General features: G+C 40.5%; 1 long non-coding RNA gene across 1 annotated transcript; it reads right to left on the reverse strand.

The window, feature by feature from the left end:
* Window positions 1-8982: 8982 nt before the first annotated feature.
* LOC137502961 (uncharacterized) lies at window positions 8983-16824 on the reverse strand. Its single transcript, XR_011018960.1, has 3 exons — window positions 16692-16824; window positions 16503-16600; window positions 8983-9587 (listed from the first exon to the last, which is right to left on the reverse strand). It is a non-coding gene; the product is annotated as an uncharacterized lncRNA (long non-coding RNA).
* Between the last annotated feature and the right edge of the window lie 280 nt (window positions 16825-17104).

Consider the following 17104-nt stretch of genomic DNA (forward strand, 5'->3'; position numbering starts at 1 on the left):
CAGGAGCACAAGAATTATTCGGAAGAGAACCAGCATTGGAAGATGTTTTGGGTATAATGGATTTTACAATACATCTTCTTGGCACTGAGAGTTTAATTTTCTTACTTGGCGGGTAATCACTAAAGACGCTGGGCACCGCATCAGGCTTTAACCGCTTTAGCTTTAGTTCAGGTTTGTAGTCACATTCCATAAAGTGATTACTGCACACGACGGAGCGGTCACTAGGGTTCCTCAACTTATCCTTGGTACCACCTACACAACAGAATAAGGAAATTATCATCAGAACAGGAGCAATAATAATAAGTAACCTATTTTTTTTCCGTCACGTGGTCTGCGTATTTACTGTACCATACCTTGTCTGCTTATCGCTTTAATCCATAATTCCCTAGTTGGCTCTTGGCAAGGGAATTCATAGAAACTAGTTCCAGGAACTTTATTTCTGGAGCCTTGTTTTCAAAATGGTACGCAACAGTACACCACTGTAATATAATTGACGTATTTTAACAATACGACGTCACCACTAAGAATACAACGTGTAGAAATACCGCCAACCGAGGTGTTCATGTGAGGTTGAATTGCAGCGCCTCTAGCGGCAAATATAACATCCATAGGGCGGACAGCTTTGAGTGGCTATTGGGCAGGCTTTGTAACTTGAGTCTAGGGAATGTCGAACGAGCAGCCATCATCGGCTTTGCTCGTGACTGCTCGAGAAACCTCGGCGTTTAGCACCTCCTACCTATCATGGCGATTTCGCGCCACGTGTGGTGCAGGAGAAGAAGAAGAAGCTTTGTTTTGCTGTCTGGCATTGTCGAGCGCGTGGAGCCGCTCCCACGTTTTAAAGTATGAATTTCTTTCATTCTTGAGCAATAGTACAAATAAAATCTGTCCCTCCAGACGCCGTACATGTTTGTATAACTTTAAAGCCTAGAGTTTTAAGTACGGTACTTAACTATATTTTTAAAGCGTTTTCAAGTCCCTAAAAAATAATCAGGCGGCAAGATTGAACAAGGAACGTTACCGGTACGTGTTTAAAATTGATAAAGTAAATAATGATTTTTGCTTCTTTCTATTACAATAGTTGAATGTTAATACTGATAGTAATACTAATAAAACTCAATAAGGATTTCACTTTGTTCGAATCCTTGGCTGTGACCGTCATTTCAGAAGGTCCCGGATTTGTTTTCCATCCGGATCGAAGATTTTAATCACGCCTAATTACTTCTGGCTCATAGACTGGGTGTTAGTGTTTGTTCCACCACTTTTCTCTTAATATTCCGACAACGCACTGAGCCTCCCTGTCACAGACGGCAGCCCGTCGGCCTCTCACCGCTGGAAAACGTGGTTCAAATCCCGGTCACCCCATGAGGGATTTGTGCTGGACAAAGCAGAGGCAGGACAGGTTTTTCTCCGGGTACTTACGCTTTTTTCCTGTCATCTTTCATTCCAGCAACACTCTCCATTCTCATTTCATAGTATCTATAAGTCATTAATAAATCACCTTGGGAGTGGCGATCCCATCGTACTAATAGCCTAAATGTGCTTAATTCATTTCATCCTTGATCCGGTCAAGGAAAACAGAAGGTAGCTTTTTAAATTCAGACAACACACACTGCACTCCCAACCACCACAGAAACTGCAATAGTGATTACTAGACTTCGGATATTTAGGTGTTAAAAGGTCATTTTAGCTGCCTAAAAGACTGTCAAGTAGTTTCTAAAATACTTTTAGGCAGCTTCAATTGTACGTATTTTGATAGGCATTAAGTTAATTAAAATACCATACTTATTTTGCTAAATTGATAATCACTACTGATCTGCATTTAGAGCAGTCATCCAGGTGGCAGATTCCCTACCTGTTGAATTCCTAGCCTTTTCTTAAAGGATTGCAAAGAAATTGGAAATTTATTGAACATCTCCCTTGGTAAGTTATTCCAATCCCTAACTCCCCTTCCTATAAACAAATTTTTGCCCCAATTTGTCCTCTTGAATTCCAACTTTATCTTCATATTGTGATCTTCCCTACTTTTAAAGACAAGACACCACTCAAACTTATTCGTCTATTGATGTCCTCCCACGCCATCTCGGGACATACCATTTAGTCGAGCAGCTCGTCCGTCTCCTTTCTCCCAAGTCTTCCCAGCTCAAATTTTGCAACATTCTTGCAACGCTACTCTTTTGTTGGAAATTGCCCAGAACAGATCGAGCTGTTTTTCTTTGGATTCTTGCCAGTTCTTGATTCAAGTAATCCTGTCGAGAGTCCCATACACTGGAACCATACTCTAGTTGCAGCCTTAACAGAGACTTCGTGGGCTGAATGGTCAGCGTAATGGCCTTCGGTTCAGAGGGCCCTGGGTTCGATTCCCGGCCGGGCTGGGGATTTTAACATTCACTGGTTAATTTCAATGGCCCAGGGACTGGGTGTTTTTGCTGTCCCCAACATCCCTGCAAATCACACATAACACTATCCTCCGCCATAACAACACGCAGTCACCTACACATGGCAGATGCCGCCCACGCACATCGGAGGGTCTGCCTTTCATGGGCTGCACTCGGCTAGAAATAGCAAACACGAAATTTAAAAAAACAGAGACTTATATGCCCTCTCCTTTTACATCCTTACAACAACCCCTAAATACCTTCATAACCAAGTGGAGAGATGGGTACCCTTTAGTTACAATCATATTTATGTGATTACCCTAATGAAGATCTTTCCTTAATTTAAGACCTAGGTATTTACAATGATCCCCAATGGGAACTTTCATCCCAACAACCCAGTAATTGAAAATGAGGACTTTTCCTATTTTTGAAAGTCACAACCTGGCTTTTAACCCCGTTTATCATCATACCATTGCCTACTGTCCATCTCACAACATTATCGAGGTCATTTTGCAGTTGTCCACAATCTTGTAACTTATTTATTACTCTGTACAGAATAACATCACCTGCAAAAAGCCTCATCTTTGATTCCACTTCTTTACACATATCATATAAGAAACCGTAAAAGTCTAATAATACTGCCTTGAGGAATTCCCCTCTTAATTATTACAGAGACAGATAAAGCTCCGTCTACTGTAATTCTCTGAGTCCTATTTTCTAGAAACAGAGCCACCCATTCAGTCACTCTTTTCTCAAGTCCACTTGCACTCATTTTTGCCAGTAGTCTCCCATGATCCACCCTATCAAATGCCCACCATAGGTCAATCGTGATACAGTCCAACTGGCCTCCTGAATCCAGGATATCTGCTATATTTTGCTGGAATCCTACAAGCTGAGCTTCAGTGGAACAACCTTTCCTAAACCCAAACTGCCTTCTATCAAACCAGTTATTAATTTTTCAAACATGTCTTTTATAATTAGAAACATTGCTTTCCCAACGTTTACATGCAATGCATGTCAAACTGAATGGACTGTAATTTTTAGCTTTATGTCCTCTCCATTCATTTGGTATAGCTCCTAAATGCAAACAATAATCAAATAAGTACTTCAGACATGGTACTATATCCAACCCATTGTCTTTAGCATATCCCCTGAAACCTTATGAATTCTAGCTGCTTTTCTAGTTTTCAACTTTTGTATCTTACTGTAAATGTCATTCTTGTCCTAGGTAAATTTTAACACTTCTTTAGTATCACTTACCTCCTCTGTCTGCACATTATCCTTGGAACCAACAATCTTTACATACTGCTGACAGAATACTTCTGCCTTTTGAAGATCCTCGCATACACACTCTCCTTGTTCATTAATGATTCCTTGAACCTGTTTCTGCCTTAAAGTACCTATACATACTCTTCCATTCTTCACTAAAATTGTATGGCTGTCAATTATGCTGACTTCTTTGCTAGATTCAATTTCCTAGTAAGTTCCTTCAATTTCTCCTTACTTCCAGAGCCATTTCTAACTCAATCTCTTTCCAACTTGCATCTCCTTCCTAGTCTCTTTACTTCTTTGTTATACCGTAATATAGTGGATCTTTACCATTCCTTACCACTTTTAAAGGTACAAACCTATTTTCACATTCCTCAACAATTGCTTTAAACCCATCCCAGAGTCTGTTTACATTTTTATTTACCGTTTCCCACCAATCATAGTTACTTATTAAAAACTCCCTCATGCCTGTTTTATCAGCCATATGGTACTGCTTCATAGTCCTAATTTTTATATCTTCCTTTCTTACACATTTATTTTTAACTAGCTGACCTGACAAATGTTGTTCTGTCAAAAATAAATTACAATGGAAGGAACTCGAATTCAGTCTGTACTGCACGCAAAAATCAGAATAATGCAAATGATTACGTTATCAACATCGAATGAGTTAATTTTCTACTGCTACCAAAAGTTAATAACAAACTACTGGAAAAATGTATTTTCATTACCTGCAATATGAATATCTTGATTGTGAATAAGGAAATGCTGAAATAGGTCACAGCATATCACTACCTAGAAATTACCCTGATAGACTAACATAGATGTGAACTGTTCAGCAGGTCTATATTTTTGGATATTTGTAAGGAAATATATGGAATCTGTTCTTGTTCGTGAAACTAATGAGTACAATGGATCTGGTGGTGGAATCAATGGCACTAATTTCATTTTGCCATTTGCGCAACACAATCCAGCGGCTTCATTTTTGTATTTCATTGCCTTACAATATTGGCACACTGAGTTCATAGATACAATAGCAACGCACTGGTAGGCACTGTACTCAATCGAAACATCGTAACTGAAAGCAGCTCGATTCAAAGTTGCAAGATTATTAGCTGAACGACGCGCTGCACGGGTTTGTAATATCCCAATCCTTTCAGTTTCATTTCACTCTTCACGTTGTTGTGCAGTTCGATTAAACTGAAAATTAGCTTGGCTTGTAGTATGTGGAGTTCTTCGACCAAAGTTGCTCCGCCCGCGTCTAATAGGCGGCATGAGTCTTGAAATGAGTATACTGTACATGGAAGCACACACAAAATAAACCACTCAACCGAAGAAATAGATGAACTTGTTTGTTGAGAATCAAATATTTAAAAACAATCAGGATAGACAAAGGTCTCCAACTATAACAAAACACAACACTGCATGCGACTATCTGGAGAGCGTATGTTTGGGAGATCCGTACCAGCAGTCGAGCCAGCCAGTGGATAATATAGTGGATCTTTACCATTCCTTACTACCTTTAAAGGTACAAACCTATTTTTACATTCCTCAACAATTGTTTTATATATATTAAATTGGCACTGTTGGCGACGGGGGCCGGGCTCGCTACTGCGGGCACCGCTGACGTTGGCCCGGCTGACGACGGGCTGCGCTAACGTTAGCCTTGCTCGCAGACGGATTTCAGTTGTACTATAAGGTAGGGGAAATTGGGCAGAGTTAAAAGGTCACTTCTAGAAAGCTTTCTTGCATAATTTAAAGAGTATTAATACCCCGCGTAGGTATATAAGGACATCAGACTCTCCTCAGCTTCATTATGTCTGCATTAACACCACCTTTGAGCTGGTTCGTTCAAAGTGCCGAGTTGGCGGAGCTGCCGATTGACTGATGTGAAAATGGGAAACTACGGAAAACCATCTTCACGGCTGCTGACAGTGGGGTTCAAACCCACTATCTCCCGGATGCGAGCTCACAGCTGCGCGCTCCTAACCGCATGGCCAACTCGCCCGTTAATAAGTTAATTAATATAGGCTACTACTATACTACTTATTTGTGTGATTTTTTAAATTCCTACAACACCCTAACAGGATGAAAATTGCTGGTTATTACTGCAAACAGAATAACGCACAAGAATTAAACAATTCTTAACTGCAGTTAATAACTCGTTACGGGGAAATAAACAACTTTATTCACCTCTTTGCTGCAAACGTCACAGGAGCAACTCCTGTAACCACTTTTTAATTAAAGACGAGTTGTAACCTGACACTTTCAGCATAATTCATACACTGAACAAACGGAAACACCAAAATATTCTCACAGAATGAAATGCAGTTCTTTTCCCCAGAAGTCAACGGATACTGTGTCATCTTCTGCCTTGTGACAAACTACGGGAGTGTTCACTGCAGGAGGTTCTTAAGGCATTTCGGAGAGAGTGGTTTATAGCTTCCCGATTTTAAAATTTTCGTAAAGACTGAACATAAGCCAGCAAATATTTTATTTTCTCGAAATATACTGAAAGGCATTTTTAACCGATTTAGGGATAAAAATAAGAATTATATAGGTTTTAACGTCAATTCACACATTTTTAAGCACAATAGGAGTACAGTTTCTAACTTAATAAATACATGAAACGTGTATATACAACTTCATTTTTAGTCATTTCTTCAAGAACAAAATACGTCTTTCCCTAAAATCTGAGGGCTGGTGATTACATCCCTCCACAGAGTTGGCGCCATGAAGCGAGACATGTCACACCCCCGAATCCACATATATGGGAAAAGCAGTAAGAGGAGAAGAAGAAGAATATTTTTTGTTTTATATATTTTATTTTAAATTTGTCATCAAATAATATATAAACATAAATTTCTTCATTTTCACAAAAAAACAGGAAATTTATAACTAATCAGTAACTAACAAACAATTTAACCACCTAAAACAAAAAAATCAAGGACAACTTACATAAAGGCAATACTACTGTACAGTAATTGTGGGTAAAACTGAAGACAGCATTTTTTCAGAGATGATAAATTCAATATTGCCAAGAAAGACCGCACTAATACCATCCAAAAGAATCTCAAATAAATACTCAAAAATCCTCAGTTCTTGTTAAATGAACAGCAGACACTGCAATTGATTAACATGAACACCAAAATACCAACTGCAAGAGCACTCCTTAAAATACACAATATAAACAGGGCCAATGACTTTCGATGTGACGCCTCTTTAAACAACAAGCATCATCCTCATCATCAAAATAAACATACCGGACTTGTGTCTAGGAGCAGCCATAATCGGCTTTAATAGACTTCTGCAGTGTTTTGGGGGTCCACTTCATGCAATAGCGAATTAGTTATGTGAATTAACTCCTTTATTGCACATTGCAGTGAACTTTTTATGCTTGCACAATGGACAATTTTGTATGTAGTGAGTGTAATAAATTTTTCAATTATAGGAAAACTTTAAATCATCACGTAAGAACAAAGCACACTAACAAAAATCCTAAATTTTCGTGCGATTTGTGTAGTTTTACCTCTCACACAAAATACAATTTAGAACGACATAAAAATTCACAACATAAGACTGCGAAGTGTGAACAACCTCAAGTAAAATGTCCGCTTTGTGTAGAAGAATGTGCTACATAATCCGATATGGTGGCACATTTTATTAATTTTCATGAGATTCGTATCGCAAAGGAAAGTTTAAAATTTGCGAATGAAGAGGATTTCCTTAAGTGGAAACGTGAAAAAGAAAATTAGCAAGTGTGTGAATTTGTTGTATGTCGCTCCAAGTACGAATGTAAAGATGGTTCCTCTAAAATGAAATACAGGTGCCACAGGGATGGGACCTTTAACTCAAGGGGTAATCATGAGCGTCACCAGAAAGTACTTGGAAGCAACAAGATAAGTGGTCATTGTCCAGCAAATATTGATGTTACTTTTCAGTCTGGAGAAGTGCATGTTTCATTTTGTGCAACTCATGTAGGCCACCAAGAAGAGTTAGGTCGCATGAGATTATCGCTGTCGGAAAGAAATGACTTAGCGAGGAAGATTGCGATGAAAATTCCTTTCGATAGAAACCTTGATGAGGATAGAGATTCTATTGGTGAAACTGACATTGAACGCATTCATTTTCTGACCAGAAAAGATCTATTTAACATTGAGCAAGAGTACAATTTAAAATCTGAAGCTGTGCGGCATGAGAATGATTGTACGAGTGTCGAAGCATGGATTCGTGAAATGGACGAACGTGGAGGAATAGTACGCTTTTACAAGGGTCAAGACATGTCTTCTATGCTGTACCCTCAATTAAAACCAGAGGACTTCGTTCTAATTATAATGCATGAGGCGCAGCAAGAAATGTTACTACGATACGGCGACAAGTTCACTTGTATTGACAGCACACATGGTTTAAATAAGTACGAATTTGAACTAACTACCCTCCTAGTCGTAGATGGCAAGTTCCAAGGATTTCCATGCGCGTTCATGCTATCAAATAGGACGGATGCATTTGTGATGGAAGTGTTTTACAGAGTTATTAAAGAGGCTCTGCAAGTGACACTACAGCCAAAAGTGTTCATGTCAGACATGGCAGAAACATTTTACAGTGCCTGGCTATGCGTAATGATGCCTGCCAAATTCCGCCTGTTCTGTTCGTGGCATGTTGACCGTGCTTGGAGGAAAAACCTTTCTAAAGTTAAAGGCCGAGAGAAACAGGTGGAGGTGTACAAGGAGCTCAGAGTATTGTTGGAGGAAAGAGACGAGGCTGCTTTTTCGAGAATGCTCTATCAAGAAATAAATAAATTAAAAAGTGACCCTGACACAAGAGATTTTGGTATTTATTTCGAGGCCAATTATGAACACTCTGCAAGTAGCTGGGCTTATTGTAAACGTCTCAATGCCGGCCTCAACACTAACATGCATCTAGAGCGCATGCATGGAGTAATTAAACACATATACATGGAGGGTAAGAAGCCTAAGAGACTGGACATCGCAATCCATATCCTCATGCGATTTGTGAGAGATAAACTTTATGACCGCCTTATTTACATGAATAAAGGCAAACACAAATAAACTCTCACAAATAAGACTAAGGCATGCCAATCCATTATCGTTACAACCAGGAGAAATTATTTGCAGTGAGGATGTATGGACTGTTCCATCCACGAAGAAAAGTGAACTGTACGAGGTCAGAAGAACGGGTGAAATGAATTGCGGCTGTGACCTGAAGTGTACAGAGTGCAATACCTGCATTCATTCATACGTTTGTACATGCCACGACTCTTCCATTAAATTTAATATGTGCAAACATATACACCTAGCGGCTAAATATATTGGTGGTGCTAATGAACACATTTTAGAATCAGATACAAATTTAGTCATTCAGGAAGCACCTTCAAACGAAGAAAAGGACATTATTCTGAAGGAATTGCATAATCCCATGAAAAGAAGGCTAAGTGAGGACATAGAAGAGCACAAGGCCAAGCTTCGAGAAAAATTTGAAAGCATTCTCGCAACAATAGAATCACCAAAACATGTAGATATAATTGAGAAACAGCTCCAACCAATAACCCCAACTATACATGCCCATAGCACAAAAGCGATGATCAGCACACCACCTTCTACTTCAAGGGGGATAAAGTGTGAAACACAGTGACGATTATTTTCCACAAAAAAGTCCCATAAGAAAACTTCTTCTTCCTTGTCAAGGCCTACTGGCCTACAGGCAATTGCTGCAAATTTGTTACTCCACTAAGAAAAATGTGTTATAGGCCCTACTTCAGTACAATTGTTGGCTGCACCTGAGCAGTACTGGTGGAGATGTTCCATTTTTTCTTCTTCTTCTACTTCTCTCTCCCTCTTGTGTGGACTCCCTCTTTTTCTTGATCCCAAAGCGCCCTTCATGCTGCTGCTGGGAAGATTCTGTGTTGGCACAGAATTGGGTTTTAGCCTAAAAAAAGTTTATTGAAACAAAGTTAATATTCATATTAATTATACACATTGCTTTTTGAATAAGTCCATGCTATAGAACTATGAAATGCAAAACTGGTAGGCTATAATAATACAGCATATAAATTACAAGAATATGATGAACTGTTATGAAATACCAATCAATTTCATAGTAGTTGTGTAACAGCCCAAGATGTATTATTATTATTATATTATTATTTCTTGTGGTCCATGGTGTGGGTTACTGCAGTCACTGCCTAGTTCGAGAACCACAGGCAACGGCTGAGTTGCCTATAACATGGTCCTCAGACTCGAGATACCCTAACATATTCCAAGTCATGGCCTGCTTTGTGCTCAGGTGGCTAGGACCCGTCAGGGGAGAGGTCGTCACTAGGACTATAAGTAAGGTAGCATCCTGCTTCACAGAATCGACCTACCTTGGAACATTTCAAGTAAGCCTCGGACCTATGGAAGTAACGGAGTCCAGGATACAGGCATACAATAGAGAAAGAATGGGTGGCATACAGTGATGCAGCAGTAAAAGCAGGAAGGAAATGCCTAGGAACAACCCTCTCTAAAGGTAGTGAAAAGCAAAATATTGTCGGAATGACAGAGTGAAGGCAGTTTTCAGCGTTCAGTTACCACGGGCCAAGTCCTCAGTGTATCTGTGCTCCATGCGGTGGAGCTTGTCATAGGTATCGCACACTTATCTGTCCTCAGAGAAAATAATTGCTGACATGTTTCTGCTGCAACTAATATTTACTCCCCGTTGTGAGTAGTGAAATGTTGTTTGGTGCCTTTATTATATAATAATAATAATAAATTGCAAGATACTGTGCTGTAATGTGCAAAATATTCATGTTCAAATTATGCTCATGTTTTTCTAGTGTAACTTAAAGGATTTATGAACTGTAATTTAATCTTATGACCATTGACTGCAATAAAATACTAAGTTATTATTATTATTATTATTAAACTCACAGAGGCTTGCAGACTGAACGCTGAAGGGCTTAACTGCCTGTAGCTATGTATGTATGTAATATTCATTTTCTCTATTTCAAGCAATAAAGGGAAGTTAAGTTTTATACACAAGAACTATTTAACTTCATAAAGCATAAAATTACAGGCCAGTCAGTTTGACATGCATTGCATGTACGCTTTGGGAAAGCATTCTTTCTGATTATATTAGACATGTTTGCAAAATTAATAACTGGTTTCATAGAAGGCAGTTTGAGTTTAGGAAATGTTATTCTACTGAAGCTCAACTTGTAGGATTCCAACAAGATATAGCAGATATCCTGGATTCAGGAGGTCAAATGGACCTTATTGCGATTGACCTATGTAAAGCATTTGATAGGGTAGATCATGGGAGACTACTGGAAAAAATGAGTGCAATTGGACTAGAAAAAAAGAGTGACTGAATGGGTGGCTTTTGTTACAAGCCCAAGTCAAGGCTTGGAGTGGAGGCCTCGCCCACACATGCTAGAGAGGCATCCTTGGTTCCTCCACCTGGGTTCAGGTGAAGTGGGGCTGGTGACTGAGGTGAAGGCTCACTGCGGGGCGCTGGAACCAACACATCACTTTGCTCTACGTAGCCTGGCCCGAACTCAGTCATGATAATGCCAAGTGGAGACCACGTGAGTAGGCCTACTGAAGGGGGAACAAACCTGGCTAGGTTCGGGCCAGGGGCGGACCGCTGGATGGACGACTGAGGGGCGTGGTCTCTGCTACGGAGAGCCTAAGTTGTGGGAGGACAATGTATGGCTGTATGGCTCACCACGGATGGTAAGAACGACGCTCAGGACCCTAGAAGGGCCAAAAAACCTATGATTGATTGAAATATGTTTGCTTAAAAAGAGCCAATTTCAAAAATTTCGATATCAAGGGAAGCCATGGAAGCTCCAATAGAGCATATCCAGGAGCAAGCCCAAGATGAAGAAATGGAGACAGAAGTCCCAATTGGACAGGCTGTCGCTGACTCAAAACAAGAAATGGCAACAGAAGCTCCAGTAGAGCAGACTGCTACTACAAGCGAAGCAGAACGTCCATAGAAACAGAACTGAAGATTTCTGCCTCGAAAATCAACAGATTTCATATCGACAGACCACCTCGCAACAGTGCATATTACAAGGAAAGGAAGGGAGCGAGGAAGGAGGCCAAAATAGCGACTGGAACTTGGACGGAGAAGAAGCCAAGGAACAGGGATCGGCGAGAGGCTATCCCTCCGACAATGCCCAAAAGGCTGAGGCCATCAAGTTCGGCTACAAAACCGCCCGCCAAAAACCAGAAAGAAGAGACGGTCATGTCCTTTTCGGAAAGACTAACTTCAATCAAGGTAGCAATAATACCTTAAACCTCTCCAGATGGGAAACTGAAGGAGGATGACGTGAAGGAACTTACATTTGCTCTGATAGCGCAAATGAAACCGCTGTCAGATGGATGCCTTTCAGGCTTCTTCGAATCTCCGAGGCTGGAAAGTGGAGCAGTGGTACTGATCTGTGTAAATCCAGAAACTAAAAGCTGGCTGGAACAGACAGTGGCCAATTGCTACCCTTGGAAAGGGGAGAATTTGGAGGTGGCAGAAGTCAAGAAGGTGCTGAATACTACAAAGGTCATCGCCAAGTTTTCTCCTCCATAAGACAAGATGAAGGTTGATGATGTGCCTTTCAGGATACATGAGCATGACACCAAATTTCCGACGAAAGAGTGGAGAGTGCTGAATGCAACAACTACTGGCCCTTAATGAAAGAGCTTTTGAAGAGCTCAAGAAGAGAGGCCTTAAGGCCAAGCTTGGACTTGGGCAGATCAACTTTCAAGTAATCAAGGGAAAAACAAAACCTAGCGTTGGCAAGGATGGTACTGAATGTTCTACAGGCCAACCTACAACATAAAAAGTCAGCTGTTGCCAATTTCGTCAGGAAGTTCAAGTCCGAGGCTATCGATGTGGCTTTTATACACAAGCAACGGGTAGTTAAGGCAGAATAGCAAGACTCACGGAATCTGGAGGTAAGTTAATGTACGATACTACATCGAATATGCCTAGAACATGTTTACTTGTGAGCAGAAGACTACAATGCCTTCTGATGCAGGAACATTGTTCCAAGGAGTTATTGGCAGCCAAGATAAAAGATAAAACTTGGAAATTGGGAAGCTCCCAGAGATATAACCATAGGCTCTGCATACCTCCCATATGACTCAACTAATCTGTCCCCACCAGAAGAAGTTGAGAACCTAATTTGCAACGCAAAGAGGAAAGGCGAACACTAAGTCCTTCGAGCAGATGCAAATTCACATCACACGGCATGGGGCAGCAATGGAAGAGGTGAGTCTTTACTAGAGTTTATTATTGGAACTCTTGACGACACTAAAACCAAGAAACAAGCCTACGTTTATAAATAAAAATTGTCGGGAGGTAATAGACATTACACTCAGCACTACGCATATTGCAAACTTTATTAAAGACTGGAAGGTACTGGAGAAACCATGATTGGCAGACCACCAGTACATCCAATTTGCAATAGATGCGAGACTATGTGGGATTGACATGTACAGAGTAAAAAAAGAACTAACTGGGATAGATACAGAGAAGTTCTAGGGAAGGCTGTACAAGAAATTCAAACTAATGTGAGAGGACAGAAAGAATTGGGTGGGCACTGAAAGTATTAGAAGAGGCCATAATAGACTCATTCCATGACAACTGTCCTCTCAAAGAAAAGAAACACACCAAAAAGTAAGGTGGTGGAACAACAAACTAGCCAAAATGAAAAAAGAGGTTAGGATGTTGTATAGAATATCATCTAGAAATGGTATGTGGGACGTATATCATAGGAAACTCACTGAGTATAACCTAGAGATATGGAAAGCAAAAAGAAAATCTTGGAGACCGTTCTGTGAGAAAGTGGAAGCACACAATGAAACAGCAAGGCTCCAGAAGATTCTGAAATCAACCCATATAAATCACATGTCTTGAAGAACATCTGAAAATGAACTATAGGAATAAGAACATTTTCATTTTAACGGACAGCCAAGCGGCCATTAAGGCACTAGAGGCAGTCCGGATAATATCCAGAATTGTCTGGTATTGCCACTCATTTCTTCTGAAGCTCTCAAAGTACAACATTGTCAAAATAACATGAGTACCAGGCATAAATGTATAGAAGGAAATGAAAAGGCAGATAAACTGGCCAGGAAAGTGGCAGAAACACATTTTGTAGGCCCGGAACCTGTATGCGGGATTTCCTATGGACAAGCCCGACACTACATAGGAAAATGGGTACAAAAGAGACAAATGGAGAACTGGAAAATTACTCCAGGATGCAGGCTTGCAAAGGAACTGAAAAAGGATTAAACAAGAAGCATACTAAAGAGTTGTTGAAACTCAACAGAGGAAATATAAGATGGGTAGTAGACCTGTTGACAGGATACTGCCATCTGAAAAAAAAAAACAACCTACATAGAATTGGAGTAATAAGAGACAGCATATGTAGGAAATACAATGAAGCAGAGGAATCAGCTGAACACATACTTTTCGAATGTGAGGCGTTGGATAGAATCAGACTCTCTACTCTAGGACTACCAGGTGAAGTGAGAGGACAAATCCAAGAAGACCCAATAAGAACAACCTGCTGCTTTGTGAAGGGAGCAGGTATATCTAGGTGGGAATGAAGGAAAAACATGGTAGCAAAAAAGATCTTAGAGGTCGACACTAATTAGGAACTAATATTTAGAGGCCCCATGAAGAAAACAAGAATGGGTGGCTATATTTCTAGAAAATAGAACTCAGAGAATTAGAGTAGGCAAAGCTTTTTCTGACCCTGTAAAAATCAAGAGGGGAATTCCTCAGGGCAGTATTATTGGACCTTTATATTTTCTTATATATATAAATGATATGTGTAAAGAAGTGGAATCAAAGATAAGGCTGTTTGCTGATGATGTTATTCTGTACAGAGTAATCAATAAGTTACAAGATTGTGAGCAACTGCAAAATGACCTCGATAATGTTGTAAGATGGACAGTAGGCAATGGTACGATGATAAACGGGGTTAAAAGTCAGGCTGTCAGTTTCACAAATAGGAAAAGTCCTCTCAGCTTTAATTACTGCATTGATAGGGTGAAAGATCCTTTTGGGGATCATTGTAAGTATCTAGGTGTTAATATAAGGAAAGATCTTCATTGAGATAAACACATAAATATGATTGTAACTAAAGGGTACAGATCTCTGCACATGGTTATGAGGGTATTTAGGGGTTGTAGTAAGGATGTAAAGGAGAGGGCATATAAGTCTCTGGTAAGACCTAAACTAGAGTATGGATCCAGCGTATAACTTGATTCTCAAGAACCGGAAAAAATCCAAAGAAAAGCAGCTCGATTTGTTCTGGGTGATTTCCAACAAAAGAGTAGCGTTACAAAAATAATGCAAAGTTTGGGCTGGGAAAATTTCGGAGAAAGGAGACGAGCTGATCGACTAAGTGGTATGTTACAAGTGATAAAAATCATGTTGGGTCCATACTGAATCTCAGTTATGTTCCGAGCTGTCAGTGGAGAGACCACGAACCTGCTACGCAGGCGTAGCAGGGGGAGAGGTGATACTCCCACGTGGCGCGTCCCAGGTGGCGGATAGGGGGGTCCTAACCGGCTTGCCGGCGGACTTGAGGGAAATAAAATACCTCTCGCGGACCAAACACACACCCCCTGTGGGTGGGGGAGGCTGACGAATAATACACCCACGGTATCCCCTGCCTGTCGTGCGAGGCGACTAAAAGGGGCGACCAAGGGATGAATGAATTAGAACCATGAAACTACTCTTGATTCGTACCATCATGCGGGGAACACCATGGGTTGCATGTACTTGCGAGTAGTATCACTAACATGGTACGAAATATGTTTGTGATTCGTTGCAGTAAAAAGCCTGGTCTGGTGGATTCCAGTACCCGTGCGTTGTACCCATGTGGGCAACACCGCGGGTCTGGGCGTAGCCTGTGAGTTGTACCACTATATGAGCGACACCGTGGGTCTGCGTTGCCTGTGATTAGTACTCACTATGTGCAGAACACCCCGGGGCCCTTGGGACCGGCACCCGTGACTAGTACCCTAGGTGAGGAAACTCATCGGTTTGCGTTGGCTGTAAGTGGCGCCATTGTGTGCGAAACACCATAGGTCTGCGTTACCTGTACGAAGTACAGTACTTGTGAGTAGTACCATCTTTTGTGGAACACCGTGAGTCTTCGCTACTTCTGATTAATACCCCAACATGACACATACCATGGTTCTATTTTACTCGCGACATGTACCATTCTGTGGGGCCTTAGACGTGGATTTTGCACCCCCTTTAGACACCAAGCATCATTGTGCTTTATAAGTGGTTCCTTGGTCGGTAATAATGTTTTTTTCGTTCTCTATTGAATCCGATCCACCGGTTTTTGTTTTTGTTTGTTTGTTTTGTGTTTTGTTGGGTTCCTGTCCATCCATTCATTCTTCATGACATTTTTTATTTTTTTTTTGGTCAGTGGATGCCTTTTTAATTTTTGTTCTTTCATTTCGTACCATTAGGGGCCGATGACCTTCGATGTTAGGCCCCTTAAAACAACAAGCATCATCATCATCATCATCATCAGTGGAGAGATGGCATGGCATGACATTAGTAGACGAATAAGTTTGACTGGTGTCTTTAAAAGTAGGAAAGATCACAATATGAAGATAAAGCTGGAATTCAAGAGGACAAATTGGGGCAAATATTCATTTATAGGAAGGGGAGTTAGTGACTGGAATAACTTACCAAGGGAGATGTTCAAGAAATTTCCAATTTCTTTGCAATCATTTAAGAAAAGGCTAGGAAAAAAAACCAATAGGGAATGTTCCACCTGGCCGACTGCCCTAAATGCAGATTAAGAGACTGAGTGATTGATTCATGACTTACCCCTGACTAAAGTGCCGAGGATTCCTAAAATCTGTGGATTGGAAGTGATCTCAACATATCTTGTATGTATGTAGGTAGGTCCCTTCCATTGATCACACCTAAAACATAAAAAAAGCCAAATTAAAGTCAAACCTATGAGTACAATCTCTGCACCGCCACTAATATTTCACAATATTGGAATTTACTTACACTGGTTTGCCTCGAGGAAAGCAGAAGAAAGAGTTTATTCTACTGACGGAGGGCCTATAACACATTTTTCTTACTGGAGTAACAAATTTGCAGCAATTGCCTGCTGTTCACTCTCGGTAGGCCTTGACAAGGACAAAGAAGTTTTCTTATGGGGCTTTTTTGTGGAAAATAATCGTCGCTGTGTTTCAAACTTTATCCCCTTTGAAGTTGAAGGTGCTGTGCTGATCATTGCTTTTGTGCTATGGGCTTGTATAGTTGGGATTATTGGTTGGAGCTGTTTCTCAATTATATCTACATGTTCTCGTGATTCTATTGTTGCGAGAATACTTTCAAACTTTTTACGGAGCTTGGCCTTGCACTCTTCTATGTCCTCACTTAGCCTTCTTTTCATGGGATTACGCAGTTCCTTCAGG

The sequence above is a fragment of the Anabrus simplex genome, chromosome 14 (assembly GCF_040414725.1).
Source record: "Anabrus simplex isolate iqAnaSimp1 chromosome 14, ASM4041472v1, whole genome shotgun sequence".
Lineage (NCBI taxonomy): Eukaryota > Metazoa > Arthropoda > Insecta > Orthoptera > Tettigoniidae > Anabrus > Anabrus simplex.